This window comes from Zophobas morio, unplaced genomic scaffold (assembly GCF_036711695.1).
Source record: "Zophobas morio isolate AGI-343-1 ecotype UQ-CSIRO unplaced genomic scaffold, CSIRO_AGI_Zmor_V1 ptg000007l, whole genome shotgun sequence".
In the NCBI taxonomy this organism is placed as follows: Eukaryota; Metazoa; Arthropoda; class Insecta; order Coleoptera; family Tenebrionidae; genus Zophobas; species Zophobas morio.
This window is the reverse complement of record NW_026972112.1, coordinates 12,392,421-12,416,718: the sequence shown is the minus strand read 5'-3', so window position 1 is coordinate 12,416,718 and position 24,298 is coordinate 12,392,421. Positions and strand designations below refer to the sequence as shown.

The window sequence follows — 24,298 nt, the reverse complement described above, 5'->3', positions numbered from 1 at the left end:
AATACGGATATGTTCATCATGATGAACCGAACATAAAAGAGGATGAAACCAAGTACGACAGAATATTTGTCACTCGAGTAAGCCGAGTAATTACAGTTTTGAAGTGGGATATATATAAGTTAATTACTGCAAAAGATAGCTAGCACTTTTTATGCACACTGCATTTACTTTGATAAACAGCCGAACCTGGTGAATGGGACGAAGATATCGCATGCTAAAACTAAAAAAATTATGCAACAGGAAAATTTTATTACTACTGCCGATTAGAAACTACCGCCTTTTTCGCATGCGATATTATAATGAACGTTGAACCTTAACAGTTCTAAGTGACTTGTTTAATTATAGCTAATGATAACAAAAATAATATACAGTTACATATGGACTTACTTTCAATGGGGTGGACTGATTTCTTCTTGAGTTCTGATTGATCATTTGCTAAATTAGATTAGACGCTGTTATCAACCACTTTTTTAACTTCCTGAGCGAAAGCTAAGAAAGTATAGTGATTGAGTCCATCGGAAGAATGGCCACTTTTTTAATTTAAGATATACCTTTAAGATTCGCCCTAAAAATTGACCCAGATATAAAACTAATATTATGTTTTTAATATACTACGATATTGAACGAAAATGGTTTCAGTAACAGTAAGTAACAACTATCTGGTTATATCACAACACTCAGGGGTTTGACAATATTCGTTGTGAATCGATTTTGGTGTACTATTGGTCAGGACCGGCTTAAGAGTGGCATAATTGCTTTATTGAATAGGTCCGTATTAATTTTTCAGTTATCAACAAATCAAAACAAGAGTGCACCATCAACATTAATTGGATCCATCGATCATTTACATCTCTTTGATTTACATTACAATGTTTTAACTAACGAAACTAAATGTATTAAAAATCAGAAGTTAAATTGGCCGAAAACTAGAGATGAATTTTTCACATTGAGACTGACCTCGGTTTGCCTCACTTCGGTCCGAATTTTAGTGTATAATTAATTGTTAAGAAAAAACGACAGCAACCAAATTCTACTTAAGTATGCAACTCTTCAAATTGGGAACATTAATTTGAAGACGTTGAGGTTTAGTTAAGACTTGGGCACTAGGCATCGACCGGATCTTAGTTGGGTTTTGAGGCTCACATACCTAGTTAAGTCATAGGAAACTAGTAGCAGATTATTTTTTGTCAGACTTATAGAGTGTGATATGTCAAAGGTAAATTGTGTCAAGATCTTTGCAAGTGTTTTTACTTTGGTGATCAAAGTAGATGTGCTACGATGTAATAATTTGATTCTCTCATTTTTGATTTAGTTTTTACTTTGTTAGAATGCCTGTTTTCGAATATATGAAGATTTGGTTTTGTCGTATTTTTTTGTGTGGAAGGATTTTCCATACGTAAAATTAGGTACATCTGTGATTACCGAAAATACAAACAAAGGGATATCTAGTAGTAATTTCGGTTTGACTTATTTTTTGGAAAACCTAATAGTAAAATTAAAAATACATAGATCAACACAGAAAAATATTTTTTCAATAGAGGATTTGATTGCAAATTTTATCATTCTGAAAACTTGAATAAAAAATATAATAAAAAGAGTTTCACTTGCAACAAGAATGATGGGAGATTTTGAAAAAAAAAAACATTGAAATGTTACTAACTTTTCACCTAAATTGTCTTTATTGAAATGATACTTAGTTTAAGTTTCATCAGAAGCGTGGGGGAAAATATATACGTTTCACTTTTTATTTAACGTCTATTTATTGAGATAGAGTTTTAAGATGATGCTAATTTTACCAGAAAAGATGTAGAATAAAGCAGATGTAAGGTGTAATATAAATTGTTAAGCTCTTTAATTAAATTGAAAAGTGTAATGTTTCCTTTGGTTCACTTTGGTTTTTAGATTGTTTTCATTTGATTTTATCTCCAAATTATTTATACACTGCGTTTCATATAAAATGCACCACCTAGAAGGAGTAGGCGTAGAATGTAGAAATTTGGTGGAGAAGACTGTTGCATATAGACAAACAATTGATTAAAATTTGAAAGAAAAACTACTACTTGTTTAGATAATATACCGAGTGTTATTCGATTTTTATTAATTTTTTGATTATGTTTTAAAGATACTTGAGTAAGATTCTTTTGCAATTTTACTTGACATTTGTCATTATTGTGCTTGCAAAAATGCTACGAGTTCACACACGAGGTAATTTTCAACAGATAACACCTATTGAAAGAGGGCGAATGATTGGGATGCATGAGGCTAGTTTACCATTTCGGGAAATCACCAGAAGACTCGGCCCAACGGATTCTACGATATTAAGAACAAGTCGAGAATGGAACAACGAAGAGCTACAAATGCGTCGCAGGGGTACCGACCGTTTCAGAGTCACCCAAGAACGCGAAGATCATTTGCTAAGAAGAAGTGTTATTCAGTACCCTTGGTAACCATAACGATCAGTCGGGATGGACTGGATGACAGCAATTGGGCACAGAATCCGAGGAGTACCATCTACCGCCAAATTCGTTCCTTTGGCTTGAGATCTTATCGTCCAAACTGCAAACTTCCCTTACCACAAGAACACAAAACTACCAGGCTTCACTGGTACCAAGACAGGCAGCAATGGCTGTAATAGTGGAATGTCATAATGTTTAGGAACAAGTCTAGGTCTTGTTTGTGGCACTCTGATGGACGCATACGTGTTCGAAGGCCTTGAGGCCAAAGGTAAAATCTGGAATTTGTACAGAGATGTCATATCGCTCTAACACCTGGAGTAATGATATGGGATGGTATACACATCTGTTGAAGTACTCCCTTAGTGTTCATTCCAGGCACGCTAAATGCCCGGCATTACATCGTTAACGTGTTAAATCAATTTCTTTTTCCTTATCTCTCGAACCGTCGAAGAACATCTTTTGAACAAGATAATGCGTGGCCTCATGTGGCCATATTAACTTAAAGAGTGTTTGACGAAAATAACGTCAACTTCTTACCCTGGCCTGCCCTATCACCAGATTTATCAACAATCGAAAATGTTTAGGATTTAATGCATAGAAGGCTGCGCAATTTACCACATCCTCCAAAGACTTTGGAAGAATGTCTACAACAAATTCAAAATGCCTGGAATGAGATACCCCAGCAGGCAATAGATCATCTCATTTTAAGCATGCCTAGAAGAATACAGTCTTGTATTCGTGCACGTGGAATTTTAACACATTATTAACATTTCTTGTGTTAGACATTTTATTTTTTCTTTGAAATTTTAATCAAATGTTTGTCTACGTGCAATAGTCTTCTCCACCAAATTTCAACATTCTACGCCTACTCCTTCTAGGTGGTGCATTTTATTTGAAACGCAGTGTATGTACATTCAACAAAAATCCTCGTTTAGTTGATGTTGCACGAGCAAGCTGCACGGAATGTCAATAAGCCTTGTTAAATACTTCCAACTCTAGGGAATAAGTTAGTGTTTGCAGAAATTGACAGTATACATACATATTTACTAGTGAAGCGGTGGCATGCGACACTGATCAATCATTTGATATTTTTTACTTAATCCGATTTTATCGCATTTTCTATGATATGTAACACAGGTACTTGCTTAATCAGTAAAACTATAATTTTTACGAAAAACTTACACAATAAATACAGAAGATAATGAACTATTCTATTTTTTAAGGATTGACTATTATTATTAATGGTCTTATATAATATTTATTCAATATGAAGCGTTTCTTTTTGCTATGTTTTTTTCTCGGATTCGTTTAGTGAATTTATACGAGTTCGCGTTGTGTTCAGCAAACGAACTCAAAACCCTGAATCCTGCACAAAACGTTGGATTAGTTCAGAATTACATGGACCTGAACCGGAGGTATTTTTTACTCACATTATTATCCCCCGTTTTCACAGACCGCTGGAAAAAATCAAACTCAGTTAACTCCGCTTTGTGAATGAAATCATGAAACTGTTAAATTAAATTGAAGTATATTGAATGCATTAGGGTAATTAGAGGTACCAACCCCAGTTTTGCTGTCATAGTTAACGTGATCACCAAATTCCCCCGTGCAGTGTGATTTGCCCGTCTTTCCTGATATTGTGTGTAGCATGCATTTTTATGAATTTTAAATTTGACAAGAATTATGGTGATGTAAAACCGCAAGGGAAATTAAATGCGACCGTAGCGAGACCCAACGGACTTGCGGTGGACAGGCTTAAGCCGGAAAATTTGCATGCAATTGTGAACGATGTGAAGCCACAAAATTTAAATTAGCAAGAAAGAAACATAGATCGGGTTATCATAAACAAAAGTTCGATTTTAATGGGTTGGTAAAATGTTATTACTTTTAAAACCTAAGAATATGTATTGAATAAATGTGGTAACTTACGACGCGACGCTACGGACGGTCGTACACGATTTGAATAATATCATTTATTACACTGAAAGATATGCACAAGCAGTTGACATGTAATTAATATGGTGTGTAAGTATAATCTTGATATTTTGAATCACAATGCGAAACACGCAGAATATTTACTAGCGGTTAATGAATTATTTGTTCCGAACATTTAAATTGTAGGTTAATTTTTGCTGCAGGGGATCACGATAGCGTTTTGAATTTTACGCTGGCTTTATAAACACAGAACACAGCACCTGAATATTAAGATTTTAAACAGTTTTTTATGATACTGCTAGAGTGTAACAGTCAATAAACAACACGAAATAGCTATTTCTGGAACAAATGGGAAAAGTATCCCATCGTAACACGCGCATGAAATGCGACAAAAAGCATTCTTGCAATTTTTTGCTCCAGAATGCTCAATATTTAAGTCTAAAGATCCCTAACAACGCATTTCCATTTTTAATCGATTTTAGTCGTCCTGATATTTGAGCGGGAAAATATTCCCTCATAAGGTGGAAAGCAAATGGCTTCTGGTGAACAGACTGGCATGAAAATATCTGGACACTGATAGTGTATTAACATAATCAAAGTAATAAACATTGAGACTTCTATATCTATTCATTTTAGATTTTGAGGTTTGACAGTAACAATAACCAGTTTATTATTTTAAAACTACTTTTTGACATGAAAACTTATTCTCCAAACACAGCAGGTAGATAAAAATAGAACGTAGGAAGTGTATATCCTAAAGCCCTTTTCTACCAGTTACGTAAAGTTCATTTATTTAAAAACATATTATCATTATAAAATAAAATCCTTGTAGAAAAGGGGTTACACGAAATATGTTAACAGCGACATTAAAACTAAATTCAACAGGTACTGATTTTTTTAATTCGTTAATTAATTAACTTTAATTATTATTAATGCTCAGGATACCATAGATGCCTTAAGTTAAATAAACATAAGGAAATCTGTAAATTTATTTTTCTTGATTACAAATTTTGCATACCATGTCGGTACAGTTGACTGTTCAACAGTTGTCATTATATGTGTAAAAGTAAATTTCCCGTTATTTTGACTGCTATTTTGATTATTTAAAAATTATAAATTATTATTTGCTATATTATATTATACAATGTTAACCAAAGAAGGAAAAACTGCAACGTGTTTTTTTTGCTTGCGTATATTCTTAAAAGACAGCTGACGAAACAAAACCGCTTGTTTGGAAGTGATAAGTATAATTTAGTAAATAGTTCTGGGCAAGGTGGTGCGCTCAGCGACTATCCCGAATTATGGTATTTAGTGAATCCAAAATTTGCTAATTCTGACCAAAAGATACGTGTGTCACATTTAGCATATACAGGTGAGACGTATTTCAGGAATGAGGTACATTACCCTAGCTACATCTTAATGTGTCGTTAGTTGCTTTTTTCCGCAGATCAAAAGATACTGGATCTTATAATTTTGTCGTGAATGTTATTTAATTTGACATGCAAAATATCTATTTTATGGAGGAAATAATCTCACATATTAATGAATATAGTAACAACAAACTTCCGACGTGTAATTGAGTTTTATTTTTCTTACTTTGTTCAAGAGTTATTTTTATTTTTTTATTAATTTTCCAGTTTTCGTGCTACAATAACGCACTCAATTTTAATTTTTTTCAGTTTATCATAATATTTTCAATACGTTATTAAAAATACTGAACAAAAAATTTAATATTCAGCAGATTCCATTATTTGTTGTGATACGGTTACTAACAATTGACGACGAAATCAATAAAATTCAGGAAAAATTTGCTCTTACGATGAGTAATAAAGAGCTGCCTTAATTCGAAACGCAACCCAACATACACTTGCAAAGGGATCGTGTTTATTTTCTCGAGAGATAGAAGCATATTGAACTCAATTTCGATTAATGTTGTTAATTTTTACTTCCCGAGCGTAAGCAAAGGAAGTATTGTAATCGAGTCCGTCGGCCGACTCTCTACTTTTACGTTTTCTCGATCTTTCATGACCCCTAGAAGACGAAGAAATAGGTCTCCCATTTCCGTCTGTCTGTCCGTCCGTCTGTCCGTCCGTCTGTCCGTCCGTCTGTCCGTCCGTCTGTCCGTCCGTCTGTCCGTCCGTCTGTCCGTCCGTCTGTCCGTCCGTCTGTCCGTCCGTCTGTCCGTCCGTCTGTCCGTCCGTCTGTCCGTCCGTCTGTCCGTCCGTCTGTCCGTCCGTCTGTCCGTCCGTCTGTCCGTCCGTCTGTCCGTCCGTCTGTCCGTCCGTCTGTCCGTCCGTCTGTCCGTCCGTCTGTCCGTCCGTCTGTCCGTCCGTCTGTCCGTCCGTCTGTCCGTCCGTCTGTCCGTCCGTCTGTCCGTCCGTCTGTCCGTCCGTCTGTCCGTCCGTCTGTCCGTCCGTCTGTCCGTCCGTCTGTCCGTCCGTCTGTCCGTCCGTCTGTCCGTCTGCCGTCCCGGATTTTTATTAGACAGATAATCTCCGAAAGTACTGGACCGATTGTTGTGAAATTTTGTACTTATATTAGGAATATCATGTAGATGGTAAAACGCTAACCAAAATTTGTCTAATCATCCCCACCACTAATGCGATGACGTCACTTCAAAATTGTACATAGTAAATAGGTCTTAAATTGTATAAAATAACCTAGTCCTACACATGTAGTTTACGACTCCGAATTCAGTTTTTACCCGAAACGTCCAGATTTTTGGAAAAAAAATCAAAATTATCAAACAACATTTTGCAATTTAATTTTGAATCTGCTAACCCGAATGTTTTGAAATGTTGCAGATGTTTTAAGGCTCTAAAGAGCATCATAAATCTTTAGTCAAAATATATTTGGTTATGCCCTCCAAAAACTTGATGACGTCAGCTCAAAAGTTTGTCAAATAAATCCTATCTAAAATGTACAAAATATGATGCATCTGTGCTTGTGATATATCACTCCATTCATATTTTTTGGATTTGCATATACAGGGTGACTCAAAAAAATTAATGAATGCGCAAAATTTATTTTACTGATTTACTCATTAACTACAAAACCGAATGCTTCGAAATCTTGAAGATGTTTTAAAGTTATCATAAGCATGGTAAATTTTTTATCAAAATGTATTTGGTCGTCCCTCCTAAAAAATGTATGACGTCACCACAAAATTTTGCCGAATAAATCCTATCTAAAATGTACAAAATATGGTGAGTCTCTTCTTGTGATTTATCATTCCATTCAAATTTTTTCGATTTGCATATACAGGGTGACTGAAAAAAATTAATGAATGCGTCAATTTATTTTATTGATTTAATCAGGAATTACATAATCGAATGCTTTGAAATCTTGGAGATGTTTTAAAGTTACCATAAGCATGGTAATTTTTTTATCAAAATGTATTTGCTCTTCCCCCCTAAAAAAATCGATGACGTCACCCCAAAAGTTTGCTGAATAAATTCTATCTAAAATGTACAAAATATGATGAGTCTGTACTTGTGGTTTATCATTCCATTCATATTTTTGGATTTGCATATACAGGCTGACTCAAAAAAATTAATGAATGCGTGAATTTATTTGATCGATTTAATCAGGAATTACAAAACCGAATGCTTTGAAATCTTGGAGATATTTTAAAGTTATTATAAGCATGGTAAACTTTTGTTCAAAATGTATTTGTTCATCCCTCCTAAAAAAATTGGTGACGTCACCCTTAAATTTTGCTAAATAAATCCTATCTTAAATGCAGAAAATATGATGAGTTTGTACTTGTGATTTATCATTCCATTCATATTTTTTAGATTTTCTTAAAGGGTGGGTCAAAAAAATTAATGAAGTCAATTTATTTTATTGATCAAATTAAAGGCAACACGTATTATTAGTATTACATTGGACCAACCCAATTTGGTAGACACAAAATTTTTTAAAGTTAAAACTCGGTTAAAACATAGCTGACTAGGTTCCGCGAATGTGGTATAGACATGTTTTAAATCAACCAATTGTGAATTCCACCGTCAAAAATTAAAATAAAATCCAATGTTTTATATAATAAGCGGAAGTCGAAGCAATAAAACCGATGGTCGTTTTGTTTACAGTTTCTCTGTTTGACTCTCACGTATGCTGTTACGCCTGTCATCTTAAATTAAGAATGTTTATACATACACGATTTTCAGTTGCCTCTGATACGTATACGTGAGTAAATTGTTTCGTTATTTTATTGATTATTACAAATCAATATTCAAAACGACCCAATTCATTTTCCCGAAAATTTGGGAATATAATAATTTTATTCTTAGTATTACACTACATCTATCCCTACTGATATACGTGTCCTTGCAAAAATGTTGATGACGTCATCGCATTTTTTTTTTAAATTCCCACTACAAAAATGTAATGAGAAAAAAAAAACACAATAGGCATGCAGTCGTCAAGTTTCCGACAGCGAGGGAAGTACTGTCTAAACTCTTTAGACCAATTTTTATAATCAAATTTCTGATATACATTTAAACGATTCGATTATTTTTAAGCGTCTAGAAACTTTCATGTGAGAGAACTGACCATCTAGCAAAAAACCGACACACTACCGGTTCTAATACTGAAATATCAGTTTTAGAATCTGTCGAATATAATCCCCATGCTGGCTGGTGGTGTTAATAAAAGTTTTACGAACAAATATTTAATGAAAACAGTTTCATTCTTTCTGAGTTAGACAAGGCCATTTTCAAACCATTTATTCTACAAATGTTAGGTGTGGAATACTCGGAACACAAATTATTGGTCCCTTCTTTTTCCGGGATAATTTAAATGGAAATTTGTGTCTGAATTTTCTTTGGAGTACATTAGCATTACTTCTAAAAAATGTTAATTTGGAAACACGTCAAAATTTATGGTATCAACAAGACGAAGCACCTGCGCATTTTCAAAGAGGTGTGCGAAAATACCTTGACGGAACTTTTCCGAACAAATGGATTGGGAGAGGTTCTATTCATCCTTGGCCTCGAGGATATGGGATATAACCTCCTTAGATTTTATCTGTGGGGTACAGTGAAACAAAAAGTTTATCTCAACTCATATAGCATAGAACGTTTAGAACAAAAAATTTACAACTGAAACCTTAATGCGTGTTAAAACATCTTGTCGCAATCGTATTGGTGAATGTAATAGAAGAATGTAATGGGCAACACTGAGCATTTATTCGTTTATTATTACGTTAAGTTATTATTAAAAATAAAGAATGTAGCAGCGCTTTGCACCACAATGAATTTTAAATATCTAGCAACAGAAATTGGACAGTTTGTAAATTATGTTGGTTACTTTTTATCACAATTATTAGTGTAAACAATCAATTTTGCATGATATTTATCACCTGTTCCATGTAGCTGATATCTGGCGATCGCAAAAATCACGGATGAGGTGGCCGAGTGGTTAAGGCGTTGGACTGCTAATCCAATGGGCTCTGCCCGCGTGGGTTCGAATCCCATCCTCGTCGACATTTTTTTATACTGATTTTTGATTGTCGGTATTGTTCATCGAATCATCTAGGATAAGCGAAGTACGTGGTCTAACTTAATGATTTACAATTACAAAAAAATATTTTTTTTTTGAAAATGCTATACAACGAAAACAACTGTGCCTCTAAAAATATTACTTTAATTCGAACATGTTAATAAACAATTTTTAATAAAATTTTAATTTGTTAAAACAACTTTTCTGGTTTTTATATTTGCAGTAAAAAAACGAACTTAAATTATAGCAGTCGATCAAATGAATTTTGAGCATTATTTGCATACGTTGTATCATTATGCGATAGACCGGTTTATTATACCACATTGATTTTTCTATTTGATAACTGTTTTTGTTATACGGTTAAACTGTTAAGGCAGCTTTGACCAGTAAACATTGTTTTAAAAAAAATTTGAAAAGAACGTTATTAACATTTTTTCGGTTTATTTTTCTTTAGTTGAACATTTATAAGTAATTATATTTATCCATTCGTGAGTATACACTGTCTATGTTTGAAATGTATTCAGACACTCGCTTTACATATTACATTATTAATTCGCACAACACACAGTAAAAGTTCAGTTTATTAAAGTTCTACTTTGACGAAGTTAAATCGCATGAACACGGCTCTCTCTATTTCACTTCTTTTAATTAAAATTACTATAGCACTTAGTCTGCTACCATAGTTAGTTCTGCATATTCACTGCTGCATTAGTCACTCAGGTGAGGTCAGATGAAAACTTTTTATTTGTCAGTACGGTTCCGTCCAAGTTTTAGCTCCTGGTGAATATAACGGTCGTCATCTTGTCAGTTTTCATTACTATTTTTCGTGATTCCGTGCTGTGTATCACTCTTCGAAGATGTTTCCGGTTGCTGGATGCTTTCGAAGGATGTGATTGTTGGCACTTCTACGCCGAATAAATATCGGCGTGTCGTTGTCGAGCGACCAGAATATGGAATCTTGTGACGTAAAGTCTTACATGCATCATGTTTTGGTCAATCTTAGTTTGGAAGTTACTTCCCTTGAGGAATCATCGAAGATCGAGCAAGATGGCGCTTGTGTGTTTATTCTGTTGACGCTGATATTAGTAGCGTCATCACCACCAACCACCCATAGTGTCCCGTCATAAAGCCAAAGTGATAATCGGAGATCATCTTGTATGTTCTTTCCCCTATTTCTTTTAGTTTCCACACACGTCTACAATTTTCCAACGCTAAAAGGCAAACTACTAAAACGATGTCCCATGAGAATTTTTGAGCTTTGTGTAAATTGACAATGAAAATTAAGTCGGCGATTTTTATTTCTCCAGGAAGTGTCGAGGTTTGAACATAGCATTGTTGATCATGATCATTTTATCATAATTTTGTCTATATCATTATCCACACGCACCTCAAGAACTACTCGATTAATTTCACCATACCTGCCACAGTGCCACGTCCAATGTTCAGAATCTTTTTAAACTTTAAAAACTTCATTTGTTGTCAAGATGCAAAACTAACTTTATTTTTTTAATTAGCATCACTAGTCAAATCGTCAATTTTTAAAGAAGAACTTTTTCTGAATCCAGAACTGTAACACATGCATACACTTGTTTAACTAGAACGGCAAATAAAATGATAAATTCTTTATTACGAATAAATTCTAAAATAGAAAATTGTAGTTAGCTTTGAATATAGTGTCATCGATTTGTCAGTGTGTACTGAAAAGCAAACTTCTACACAGAGGTTTAAGAATATTTCAGTAAAACACTAAAATGGCACCATTAACAGAAACGAATAGAAATCTTGATGATCGTAGGATATGACGACAAACGTCGAAGCAATATTGAAGTAGCAGAACTTTTTAATGAAACTGATCCATTCGGGAACAAGTCTCTAGGTCGACGGTTTCAAAAATATTGCAGAGATTTCACAAAACTGGTAATGTTAGAAATCGTCAAACAACCGGAAAACCAAGAAATGTTAGAAATGAGGAGAACTCTTTTAATATCATGTTAGATGTAACTGAACACATACTACAAGAACTGAGTGAGGATCATTTTGACTGCAGAATCGAATTTTGCGAAATAATGACAGACAGACTAGATCTGGATGGCAACTTCATAAACCAATTATGATTTTCTAATGAGCCTAATTTTTGTTTGAATGGTGTTAATCGCCATAACTGTAGATACTGGTCCAATACAAATCCACACTGGATGGAGGAGGTTCATACACAGTACCCCCAAAAAATTAAAGTTTGGTGCGGTTTCTGCATTAACGGAAATTTAACGTCTGACTTCCAACTTTTGCAACAAAGTACTTTTCCTCGCCTTAAACAAATATTTCCCAACTATAAAAACCCAAATTTACATGCAGAGTCTATCTAGTTCCAACAAGATGGAGCACCAGCTCACTTCTGACGTCAAGTACGGCACTACCTGAATGAAACTTCTCCTGGAAGGTGAATAGGACGAAGAGAAAGCAGTTCAGTGGCCAGCTAGTTCACCCGATTTAACCCGACTTGACTTTTTTCTGTGGGGTTAGGTAAAAAATCGAGTTTATGTTAATAGGCCACAAAGCATCGAAGAACTCTAAGAAATGATATTAAATGTGGTTGCTGATATTCCTCCTAATATTCCAGCAGATTCATTTGAAAACTTTGTGCAATGTATATATTTACTATTGCCAAGAAATAAATAGAAAACATTTCGAACATTTGTTGTAAAATTATTGTTTTAAATGTTAATTTGATTTTTTTCAGCTATGTAATCTTTTTTTAATTTAATTTTTGAATAAAGTGTTCTACGCCAGGACTATGACAGGTGATAATATTGTCAAAGCTAGCTACGATTTTCTGATTTTCAGTGTTTTTATTTTGACAATTTATTTTACTATGTTGGGAAAAAATAAAACAATGCATGCGTTATTCTCTGAATTCAGAAAAAATGCACTTTTTAAAAACGGAACTACTAGTGCTATTTAAAAAAATCAAGTTAGCCCTGTATCTCAAAAACAAATGAAGTATAAAATCTGAAAGAATTGCAAAATATAGAACTTGAGTATAGCTATTACCTATTTATGAACACATCCAATAGCAATGATCGGGGTTGAATACAGATTCAGCGTCTGTTCAGAAGTCAGTTCAGAAAGTCACCAACTTTCAAACAAATCGGATAGACACCATTTCAGCAGTATATGTCGAGGGAAAGCGTGTTATTGTTATTACCGGTCGCTCAACAATTAGTGCGCTTGTTTTTCCATTACGACATTATTTATTCTAATTCTTTGTGCAAAACTAGTTAGGATGAAAGGCATACAATTTTAAGTACGAGTGTTTCACATAATTTGAACCAAGCAGACATAATAGATTTATTAACATATTTTACTATTTGTGGCTGCTTAGCTTTGTTGTGCCAGACAAAGCATAATTGCATGCTTCATGTAACGTCAATATTATGTAGTATAATATCCGTGTGAGACATATTAATAAATTTAAGTTTTCTGTAAGTTTTTGTATTTTTATAATTATCCATTATAGTTAGTTATGAAAATAAGGATGACTCGGACATTTTTTACGCAACCCTCGAATTTAGTTTGATATTTTTCACGTAAATTTATGGTGAATAATAGGATCGCTGCTGTAAAAAAACACATGAAATGAGATGACATATCGAAAAGAGTTTCACGTTTTTCATTTGCGTGTTGTGATCTGAAACCATTTGAGGATATCTGGCTGGAATCTATGCAAAACTATAAAATGCACGGACGAGGTGGCCGAGTGGTTAAGGCGTTGGACTGCTAATCCAATGGGCTCTGCCCGCATGGGTTCGAATCCCATTCTCGTCGCATTTTTTTATTAGATGATAGTAAGGTTCATTGAAATTGAGTGAGATATGTGAAACTCCTTACCGCAATTCTCCAAGAAAAACATGTGGTTAATCTATAGATTAATTTTGGAAGTAGAGACAAATATATTTTTTTGGGTGAGTGGAAGTAATGGTAAAGAGTTCTTTTAAACTTATTCATTTCTGTTACAGTAGTTACTCTTTTATCAGATCGAAGAGGGAAATCATAGGACAAAAGTATTTTTCGTCCTTATCGTCCTTTTTCGTCTTTTTCCGTCCTGGTCGTCCTGTTTCGTCCTTTTTCGCAACCTTCTGGAGCCAGTAAAAACTCCTTACCTTGCGTGTATTGTGCAATATTTTATTTGTTTCTCACTTGTAAATAACTATGATAAATATATATACTATGATTATATTTGAAATAATTTGTGATTGCATCAATTGTCGTCTTGCGCGGGCATAACAGACTTCGGTCTCTGCCCGAGCGCTTCATTTTAATAATAATAATAATAAAACTATTTAAAACTCTAGAAGGTCCAATATTTGAAGAAACATCGTATGAGCCTTAGACGTATTGCCTTGGAAACGCACAGGACTGAAGTGTTTATCGTCCTTTTTCGTCCTTTTCGTCTTTTTTCGTCCTTTTCGTCTTTTTTCGCATTTTTTGGTCCTTTTCGTCCTTCTTCGTTCTTATTATCCTCTTACGTCCTTTTCGTTCTTTTCGTCCTTTTCGTCCTTTTTCGTCCTTTTCGTCCTTTTACGTCCTTTTACGTTCTTGTTCGTCCTTTTTCGTCCTTTTTCGTCCTTGTTCGTCCTTTTTCGTCCTTTCACGTCCTTTTTCGTTCTTTCTCGTCCTTTTTCGTCCTTTTTCGTCCTTTATCGTCCTTTTTCGTCGTTTTTAGTTCTTTTCGTCCTTTGTCTCTTTTTCGTCCTTTTCGTCCTGTTTCGTCCTTTTCGTCCTTTTTCGTACTTATTATCCTTATTCGTCCTTTTCGTCCTTTTTCGTCCTTTTCGTCCTTTTCGTCCTTTTCGTCCTGTTTAGTCCTTTTCGTCCTTTTTCGTCCTTTTTCGTCCTCTTTCGTTCTTTTTCGTCCTTTGTCGTCATTTTTCATCCTTTTCCGTCCTTTTTCGTCCTTTTCCGTCCTTTTCGTCCCTTTTCGTCCTTGTCGTCCTGTTTTGTCCTTTTCATCACCTTCTGGAGCCAGTAAAAACCCGTTACCTTACGTGTATTGTTCAATATTTTATTTGGATCTCACTTGTAAATAACTATTATAAACTATGTATTTAAAACTCTAGAAGGTCCGATATTTGAAGAAACATCGTATGAGCATTAGACGTATTGCCTTGGAAACGCACGTCAGCATGGCATTTATCATAGCACTTATTGTGTTGTCTAGTTCTGTCATTTAGATTTTTCGATTTATCATTTTCGATGTATTGAAATGAGTGTGGCGCAAGCTATATTACTGAGGAAGCAGCAAGTCTGAGTGAAAATTTGCCTGAATCAACTTTGGCTGTCATTTCAACTTATAAAAGTTTAAAATACATGGCTGTATGAGCACGAGCAGGGCTGTAAAAATTTGACTGGCTAGCCTGTAAAAATTTTACTGGCTATAGCCAGTTAAGTGACATTTTCATGTTGAATACATTGACTTGGTAAATTGATGTTTACAAGTGAGGAACAAATAAAAAATGTTTTCGGTTATTCACCTGTTGCTCTACGAAAGGTTCTGTGAATAATTATTATTTATTATTTTATTTAATAAAAAATGAAATGTCGAAAAAACGAAACGTTTGATAGTTGATCACGGTATATATTTAGGTACTACATTTATTGTACCTTTCAGGCGTTTATTGTGACTCTAATTTCGTCGTAAATGTTATGTATTAAAACTTTAAAACAACGTTGACTCCTTATAATGCCATATGAAGAATTAGTCAGACCTTTATCGTCCGCTTTATCTTACATTTGCCTGTTTTGCATGCACCGAAACTGTTTTTTTAGATTTCTTTCCCGTGTCCTTGAAGACATGCATGCACCGCGAAAAGAAAAAATATTCCCTACGAATTTATTCCAAGAAAAATTCTTATTAGTAGTAAAAAAAGCACGAATATTTTAATTTCACGCATGAAAAAGCTATGTTTCCATTGGTGGCAATTTTATGATGTCGCATAATCTCTAAAGTATTATCAAAACTGGTGTGATGGGAGGGTGGTCGCTAAATCGACAACGTGACGGGAAAGAAGGGAGTATCCGTCGTCGTCCGTCGGCGTCGGTGCATTGTCGGAATTGAAACGGTCTCTTTAAATTTTTAATTTTCGTGCCGGCTCGCTAAATGACACGCGTAATTTTCGAGCACGCCACCATTAATTCGGACGGCGGGACCCATAATACCGACACTCCATTAACATTTTTTCGTATCATTTATTTTTACATGCGGCAAGCACATTTTGAATATATTATGCAACGTGCATCTTCGATAGACGGAAGTTATCCCTCCCAGGAAATAATTCACTGGTGAAGTTAAATTTTAAAACAAATGTTATAACACGTGGTTTATTCCGTAAAAACTTTATTCAACAAAACATAGTATATACACTGCATAGACATAGACTGGTTACACGAGTTCTTAAAAATGGTCACTCCGCGGACGAACAGTCCTGATAACTCGTACACTCGCGAACACCCGGAGCGTTTTTCCACGGCCGGACCTGCGGGACCCCTCGGATACGCCGCTGATACTCAAGCCGACTTACTACTCGATTTGGACCTCCAAGACCCCTCGGATGCAAGGTGATACGCAAATGAGCTGTGAAGTTCGCAGATGGAAAAACTTGCCGAATCTGGCCGCTCGGGTCCTATGTAAAGGCGGCTAGAAATGCGTCGCGTGGGAGTGAAAGGGCGCACCGCCCTCTGGTAAGGGAGCGAGCGAGTACCGGGGTGCTGCGGCAGGGTAGTGGTGGTGCGTGGGCGTGACAGAGGGCGCTAGGGGTACTGATCGCGCTACAGTCTCCCCCTCAGGACCATAGGGTGCGTCCCCGCCTATTGGTCCTGCTGGATCTTTCTGGGGCGGCCTCGTCGTCGCAAGGGTTGTACCGGTGGCACGGGCTGGGTGGCTTCCTGCGTGGGAGGTTGGTACGGAACAAGGTCAGAGGCGTGATAGAGCCCTAGCACTACATCGGGCTGTTGGTGGGCGGCGATCTCGTAGCTCGTGGGGCCGTGCCTTCGTAAGACCACGTATGGTCCGTCTTGCTTGGGGGCGAATTTTGACGTGAACCCCTGGGAGGCCTTACTCAATCGGTGTGTTTTGACTAACACCAAATCTCCGGGGGCATAAGCGGTGCTTGTTTTTCGGTGACGGTCCTGGTCGCGTTTTCGCCGGTCTTGCTCGGACTCGTGTATTTCCCGAGCTCGTTTCAAGGTTTCGTCCAAGGTGAGTAACAGCGGTGTGGCCTCTGGTACGAAGTTCTCGCGGAGGGTGATTGCGCGGAGGTCGTGCGTGACGTCATCTACGGTGCGGAGGTCTCGGCCAAACATTAGGTACGCTGGGCTGTACCCGGTGCCGCTACACCATGCGCTGTTCATGGCGAAGCGAATGGAGGGTATCTTCTCGTCCCAATTTTCGTGGGGCTGGTTGCCAATCTGTATGGCGAGCTGCGTTTTCAGGTCGCGGTTTTTTCTCTCTACGGGGTTGGCCTCGGGGTGGTATACAGGGGTGAAGCTCTGGGTGATACCTAAGCAAAAAGTAATTTTCTGCATTACCGCGCTTATGAATTGGGTCCCATTGTCGCTCACGATACGACGGGGAATACCGTATCGGAGGAACACCTCCGTTACCAAGGTGGTGGCGCAGGCTTCGGCGCTAGCTTCAGCCAAAGTGAAGAGTTCTACCCATCTGGTTGCATAGTCCTCTACGATGAGGACCCATCGGTGGTGTTCTTTGGTTGGGGGCAGTGGGCCAAATAGGTCTACGGCCAGTACTTCCATGCGGTGTCCCATTGCTGGGGTTTGTAGTAGGCCAGCGGGCTTCAGATTTGGGGCTTTGTAGCGTTGGCAGTCGATACATCCCTTCAGGTAGTCGGTAATATATCGTCGCATACCCGTCCAATAGTATCTTCGCTTGACCCGATAGTATGTTCTTTCGACGCCATAGTGGCCGGCGGTGGGTGAGTCGTGGTACTCGGCCAGTACTCGGGGTCGTTCGTGTTTGGGGACTACTAGCTGAGCCTCCTCACTCTCTCCATCTTGAGAGTATCGGTAAAGAACCCCTTGGTTGAGTAGGTAGCCCCGAGAGGTCCACTGCTGGGAAATCTCGGCTTGGGCGTGGACCAGGTCGTCCATAATCTTCCTAATTTCTTCGTCCTTGCGCTGCTCGCTTCGTAGTTCGTTGGCTTTACGTGTGGGGAGGTCCACTTCTACGGAGTCGATGGCCACCTCGGGTAGGTGGGGTCGTGACAACATGTCTGCTACTACGTTGGCCTTACCGGGCGTATATTCGATGGTCAGGTGGTACGGCTGCAGCTGCAGTGCCCACCTCGCTAGACGTCCGGTCGGTGTCTTTAATGTCATCAGCCATCGGAGGGGCTGATGGTCGGTGATGACCACGGTTGAGGATTCTTCTAGATACCCACGGAATCTTCGCACGGCCCAGACAATGGCGAGGGCTTCGCGCTCCGTGGTGGTGTAATTCTGCTCGTGGTTCGTGAGCAGGCGGCTTGCGTACTCGATCGGGCGCTCCTCCGGGCCCTCCCCCTGGAGTAGAGCCGCTCCTAGGGCGTAAGCGCTTGCGTCCGTGCGCAAGACAAACGGTTCTTCGGGGTTGGCTTGTCGCAGGATGGGGGCGTCGGCCAATCGCTGCTTCAGTTCTTCGAACGCTTCTTGGTGGGTGGAGTCCCATTGCCATGCGGCATCTTTCTTTACTTCCTCCTTGAGCAATTGCCTTTTCGTGGCGTTCAGCTGATAAGGAGGCACCGCGATCGGGGCGTGGTCGCCTGTGTCGATGCGATGCTCGGCGTATGGGGTAGGCGGGCCGTGCGCCTCAAAAGCGTCGGCGAAGTCATCCACCAAGTCGTCAAACTTCGCGCGGGTCGGTTCGGTGAACCCGGTGCCTTCGTTGGCTTGCAGGTGCAGAGATGTTATGAACAGTCGCCGGGGCCCGTCGGGGAAGAGGCCCATTTCGTATTCGTCCATTTCGCCCGTCGTCATCGCGGTCTCCGCGTCTTCCCACATGTGTTCCGTCGCGTACGGAGCCTGATACGTGGTCCATATGCCGTGGGGGGTTACCAGTCCCTTGGAGGTATCGCGTTTCGGCGGTGCTGGTGGCGGGGGCCCGTAGCCTTCTTCGATGTCTCCCGCTTCCATGGGTTCCGATTGTGTGATTCGAACTTCTTTTATGGTCGTGGGAACTCCTTTTCTGGCGGGCGCCTCGGCTCCGTCGACGTCGACGAACGGGTAGGTCCGCGTGATGTCGCCGCCAAAATAGAACCGTCGTCTCGCCAAGTCGGGGATGATTCTCGCGTCCTCTATGAAGTCCGCGCCCAGCAGGGTGCGGGTGTTGCAAGAGTCGGACAACACGATGAAGGTGGTTTCTACGTGTCGTCCTTGTACGCCTACCTTGGTCGTGACGGCCGGCACCTGCAGGTGCTTGCTCGTGCCGTCTGCAAGGGTGGCGATCACGTTTTCCGTCCTTGCTTTGTGTCCCGTTTTTATCAGGTGGCGGTACAATGTAGCGCTGGCCACGCTATTGCACGCGGCCGTATCGAGGTAGCCGGTGCCTTCTTCTCCGGCGATTTTTATGTGGATTGCCGGGCGGGACCGTGGTTGGATCGTGCCGGACCTCAGCGCACAGAATGCCATGTTGCGTGCGGGTTGGCTGGCGTCGGTCGTGTTACAGGTGGGGCAATTTCTTCTAAACACCCCCGGGGCGTTGCAACCGTAACAACGCACTGGCTCAGCGGGCGTCCGGGTTGCCGGTCCGGGAGCTGGGGCAGGTCCTCGTGGTCTCCGGCGGCAAGCGGTTGTGTCGTGGCCAAAAGCTCTGCAGACGTCACAGCGGAGTCTGGGGCCGCGACTTCGGTTTTCGTCTGCTTTGGGGCCCTTACCATTTGGTTTCGCGTGCGAGTTTTTCCCTTCTCGCTCGCTCTCTTCGACGGCGCGGGCCTTGTGGAGGAGATCTGCGAAGGTGTCCACTTCCGTACGGGCGATGCGGTCTCTAAGTCTACGTCGCAGCAGTCCGTAGAGGATATCCATCTGCCACTGTTCGTCCAGCTGCCGGGACATCCGCGACAGCCGTTCGCGTTGGCGCGTGATGTACGCGTCGGTGGAGACCTCGTCCCCCTGAGGTTCGTTGAATATCTCCTTGAACAGGCGGTGGTTCGGGGCCCTCGGGGCGAAGGCGTCCCTGATTAGTTGGACTGCGGCTGGCCATGTGTTGACGGAATTCCTTACTCCGTTCCACCACGTCAGCGCTTCCTCGCGTAGCAGGATCGGTAGAGTTTCTAGGGCGTCTTCGTCACTAATTTTCTCCAACCTCTTGTACAGGCTCGCGGTTGTAATAAATTCCTCTACACTCGAGGCGTTGCGGGAGCCGTTGAACCGGGCCGGGCAATGGCTGAAGTGTCTCGTTCCTGAAGATGGGTGCAGATCGGCTTCTCGGGGCCTCGCGACATCCCTGATGCCGTTTATCAGTTCGTTGAATTGTTCTGCGGACATTTGAATCGTCATCCCGATGTTGGTTCGCGGACTTCTTCGCGTCGGAATCTTCGTTTTTCGCGAAATTGTGGTCGGTTTCGGGCCGCTTCGTTGGGCGCCACTTTTTATAACAGACGCCTTCTTCGTGCCACTAAGTTGGGCGCCACTTTTTATAACACGTGGTTTATTCCGTAAAAACTTTATTCAACAAAACATAGTATATACACTGCATAGACATAGACTGGTTACACGAGTTCTTAAAAATGGTCACTCCGCGGACGAACAGTCCTGATAACTCGTACACTCGCGAACACCCGGAGCGTTTTTCCACGGCCGGACCTGCGGGACCCCTCGGATACGCCGCTGATACTCAAGCCGACTTACTACTCGATTTGGACCTCCAAGACCCCTCGGATGCAAGGTGATACGCAAATGAGCTGTGAAGTTCGCAGATGGAAAAACTTGCCGAATCTGGCCGCTCGGGTCCTATGTAAAGGCGGCTAGAAATGCGTCGCGTGGGAGTGAAAGGGCGCACCGCCCTCTGGTAAGGGAGCGAGCGAGTACCGGGGTGCTGCGGCAGGGTAGTGGTGGTGCGTGGGCGTGACAGAGGGCGCTAGGGGTACTGATCGCGCTACAATGTTTTATACATATTTGGTACTCTGTAACGAAAATATCGCTATTTTAAAAGGGTGTCGCTTCGGTGTTCAGATAAGTTCAAAAAGTAGTAATCAGTGATGTGAATTATTATCAACATTGACTTGCCTATACATTCTGTGCAACTTCGCAATACTGAAATCGATAAAATAAAAATCCTGTTATAATGATCAATTAAAACTGCTACCTACAAATAAGTCGGATACAAGTTACGATATTTATTTTTGAAGAAAAAGAAAACAATTTTCTTTCCAACGGATGAAGATTTGAGGGGATTATAAAAATTACACAATTTGGGATTTTGGCCAGGAATTCAGGTAAATGGTCCCACAGTGCGATATAATGTTCCTTTAATAGGATCTTGGCATAAAGCTGCACCTCGTCCCAAGTAGGACCATCAGCGGAAAACCGAGTCGCGCTAAGGAGTGTATCTAGAACACGGGGTTAAAGTGGAGGACTGAGCCAAATCTCAAGGGGAGAGCCAGCGGACAGGGCATGTCAACTTGCTAGTGTGTGTATTGTGTATGTGAGGAAATTCTAAAAGTAATACCGAGCCACAATTTTTGTGGAATGAGCTGCAGATTTCGTGGACGACAGCGGAGACCCGGGCTCCGTCCAGGAAATATCTACCCTGCATTTCCACGGAGAAAGATCGATCTGTTTACTGCAGTGGTCAGGGATCATAATTTGACAATCTCGTCTCCTTATTAGTTTTAAAGAAGAATATTTCAATTGCAAAACTATCTTCCTACAAAATATTGTTATATTTTCTATATGTAAGTAGCCCGTTTATGTTGGCAATTATTCGAATTTATTAAATTATTATTAAATATTTACAGTTTTTCTTCAAATTAGTTTCTGACAGTAAGAATAATCTTTAAAGTACCTTGCAGTCTATTTTACTTCGATATTTATATAACAAAAATCTCCATGGCCTTACATTGTTTCTAGACTGAGTACTTCATTTCTTGATGAATTAATTACTGTAATTCATCAGCACTCTTACTCTTTAGAAATACTACCAGTTTTTGTGGGACATTGGGAATTAACATGAGGAATTGGTTTTTATTTTGTAATATCTCCCCAGATTACATTAAAGCTATTGAATGATGCATTTGTGGAGGTAAAGGACGGCTATAGGCCAGTATTTTTTCAAATCGTTGCATCGCACCCGTTCACTGTAAAAAGGCTTAAAATATGTTACTTTGGAATTGGCGCTCGGTTCGATTTATCGCGAAACGTTCCGTTCGACGATCGCGTTCTTGAATTAGCCATGAAAAATCGAAATGTTAAAGTGAATTTAGAAATTATTCCCCGATTCTTACTCAGAGATCTCTGAATAAATCAAATTGAATTATTTTATCCGTGTGATGATTATTGTAGGACAAATTAAACGGAATAAGTGCACAAATGGCACAACATATTTTATAATATTATGTTGCTAGTGCCGGTCGATTTTAGTGAGTTTTTATTATTAAAATCTCATTAAAATACTATGTTCTACGTTTATTAAATGAAAAAGCGAGGGCCTGCGTATTGTTCTCATGTAATGATCAGATTTACCATAAAAACAACAGCTGGCGGTTTTGAAAAAAACCTTTTAATAAACCATTTAGATTACGAGAAACAACAAAACTTAACAACAATAGGTAACGAAAGAAGTAATGAAGTATTGTACAAATCTGGAGAAGTATTGCGCTATTTATAAGTTTTGCTCAAAAAGGTCGCCCTCAACTTTATTTAGTCTAATCGCACTAGAACATAGCATTTTAATGAGAGTTTAGTAATAAAAATTTACAAAAATGCTGCCGATGAAAGTGTTGAGGAAGACAAGCTGCTCGAAGGGCTTCATCTCGGGCTTCTTGGATGCCGCCTAGATGTATTCGGAGATGGCTCGTGTGAAGAGGTGGCACACTACGACCACGAGTTTCGTGAAGGGGTTCATGTGCTGTATTCAGCACCAACAATAGACCAGTTTGTGCATTTATTGTGTTTAATTTGTCAATGATTATCATACTGGATAAAATAATACAGTTTGTGTGCAGTTCAGTGATTCTGAGTGAGAATCGAGAAATAATTTCTAAATTCACTTTGACATTTCGATTTTCCATGCCTAATCCAAGAATGCTATCGTCGAACTGAGACGGAACGTTTTGCGATAAATAGGACCGAGCTCTAATTTCAAAATACGATTTTAATTTTTTTTTACAGTGCATGCAATGATTTAAAAAAAAATACTGACTTATAGCCCTCCTTTACCTCCAAATATGCATCACTCAATAACAACTTTAAAGATATCTGGGGGGATATTATAAAATACAAATCAATTCCCTTTGTTAATTCCCTATGTCCAAACTTGGATGCGCCCTCCTCTATACAGTTAAATAGTAAATTTAGTTTGGTTGTAAGAAAATAAAATGGTTGGCGATATTTCTCAAGAATTTTGGCACCTAGACAAATCAGTCAGTTTCAGATTACCGAAGAACGTCTTGGAAATGTTTGAACAGAAACCAGTTGAAGACAACCGCCTTAAAAATCAAGAACTATCATTCCCATCGTTATACAACCATTTCCAGGCCAACAGCTCTCTCATCCACCAAATGATTAAATGACATACAAAAATTCGATCAATTTCACTAGATTTATTGGCCCCGACTTGACTAACTAGATCACACTTAATATATTGTTATGAAATAAGCCCATACGCCGCCCCGGTACAACGCCTATGGGTTTTCTAGTATGTGCGGCGATGATGGGTGACTCATTGTCGGTGACGGCTGCCGGACGGGGTTCGCTAAAGAAAAACCCGGAAGCGAAAGTCGCGATGGGTGCTCCAGAACAAGTCTAGAGTAACTTTATATGGAATGAACTTTAATTTAAATTTAATTTAATTATTCTTTGGGCACTAATAATGACAAGTATTACTCATTCTCATTATGTTGCTTTTACAAATTTCGCATTTTTGGAAAGATATTATTTTCTTAATCTGCTTATATCCGTAGTTTCTTGCAAAATTTCTCGTAACAAAAAGTTTCCACAATGAAAAAATTGTGAAACAATAAAAAAGTTTATTTATTTAATCCTTTAGCCATACTGTTCAGAGTACAGAAACAAATAAAAATATATTTCACCTTGTTGACAAAAAATATTTTATTAGTTAAAATAAAATTTAGTTGAGAAGGGAGTTAATTATTAATCTACTATACTTTCTAGTTATCCCAGCAGCCAACAGCAAATTA

The 24,298-nt window shown here is 39.1% G+C and overlaps 1 protein-coding gene and 2 non-coding genes across 7 annotated transcripts in view; all 3 read left to right on the top strand.

The window, feature by feature from the left end:
* The window catches only part of LOC135124645 (uncharacterized), a 231,819-nt gene that overhangs the window by 64,229 nt on the left and 143,292 nt on the right, over positions 1-24,298 (top strand). The gene's annotated exons all lie outside the window — the stretch shown is intronic.
* Positions 9,795-9,876, top strand: Trnas-gcu (transfer RNA serine (anticodon GCU)). Its single transcript has one exon. It is a non-coding gene; the product is annotated as a tRNA-Ser (tRNA).
* Positions 13,637-13,718, top strand: Trnas-gcu (transfer RNA serine (anticodon GCU)). Its single transcript has one exon. It is a non-coding gene; the product is annotated as a tRNA-Ser (tRNA).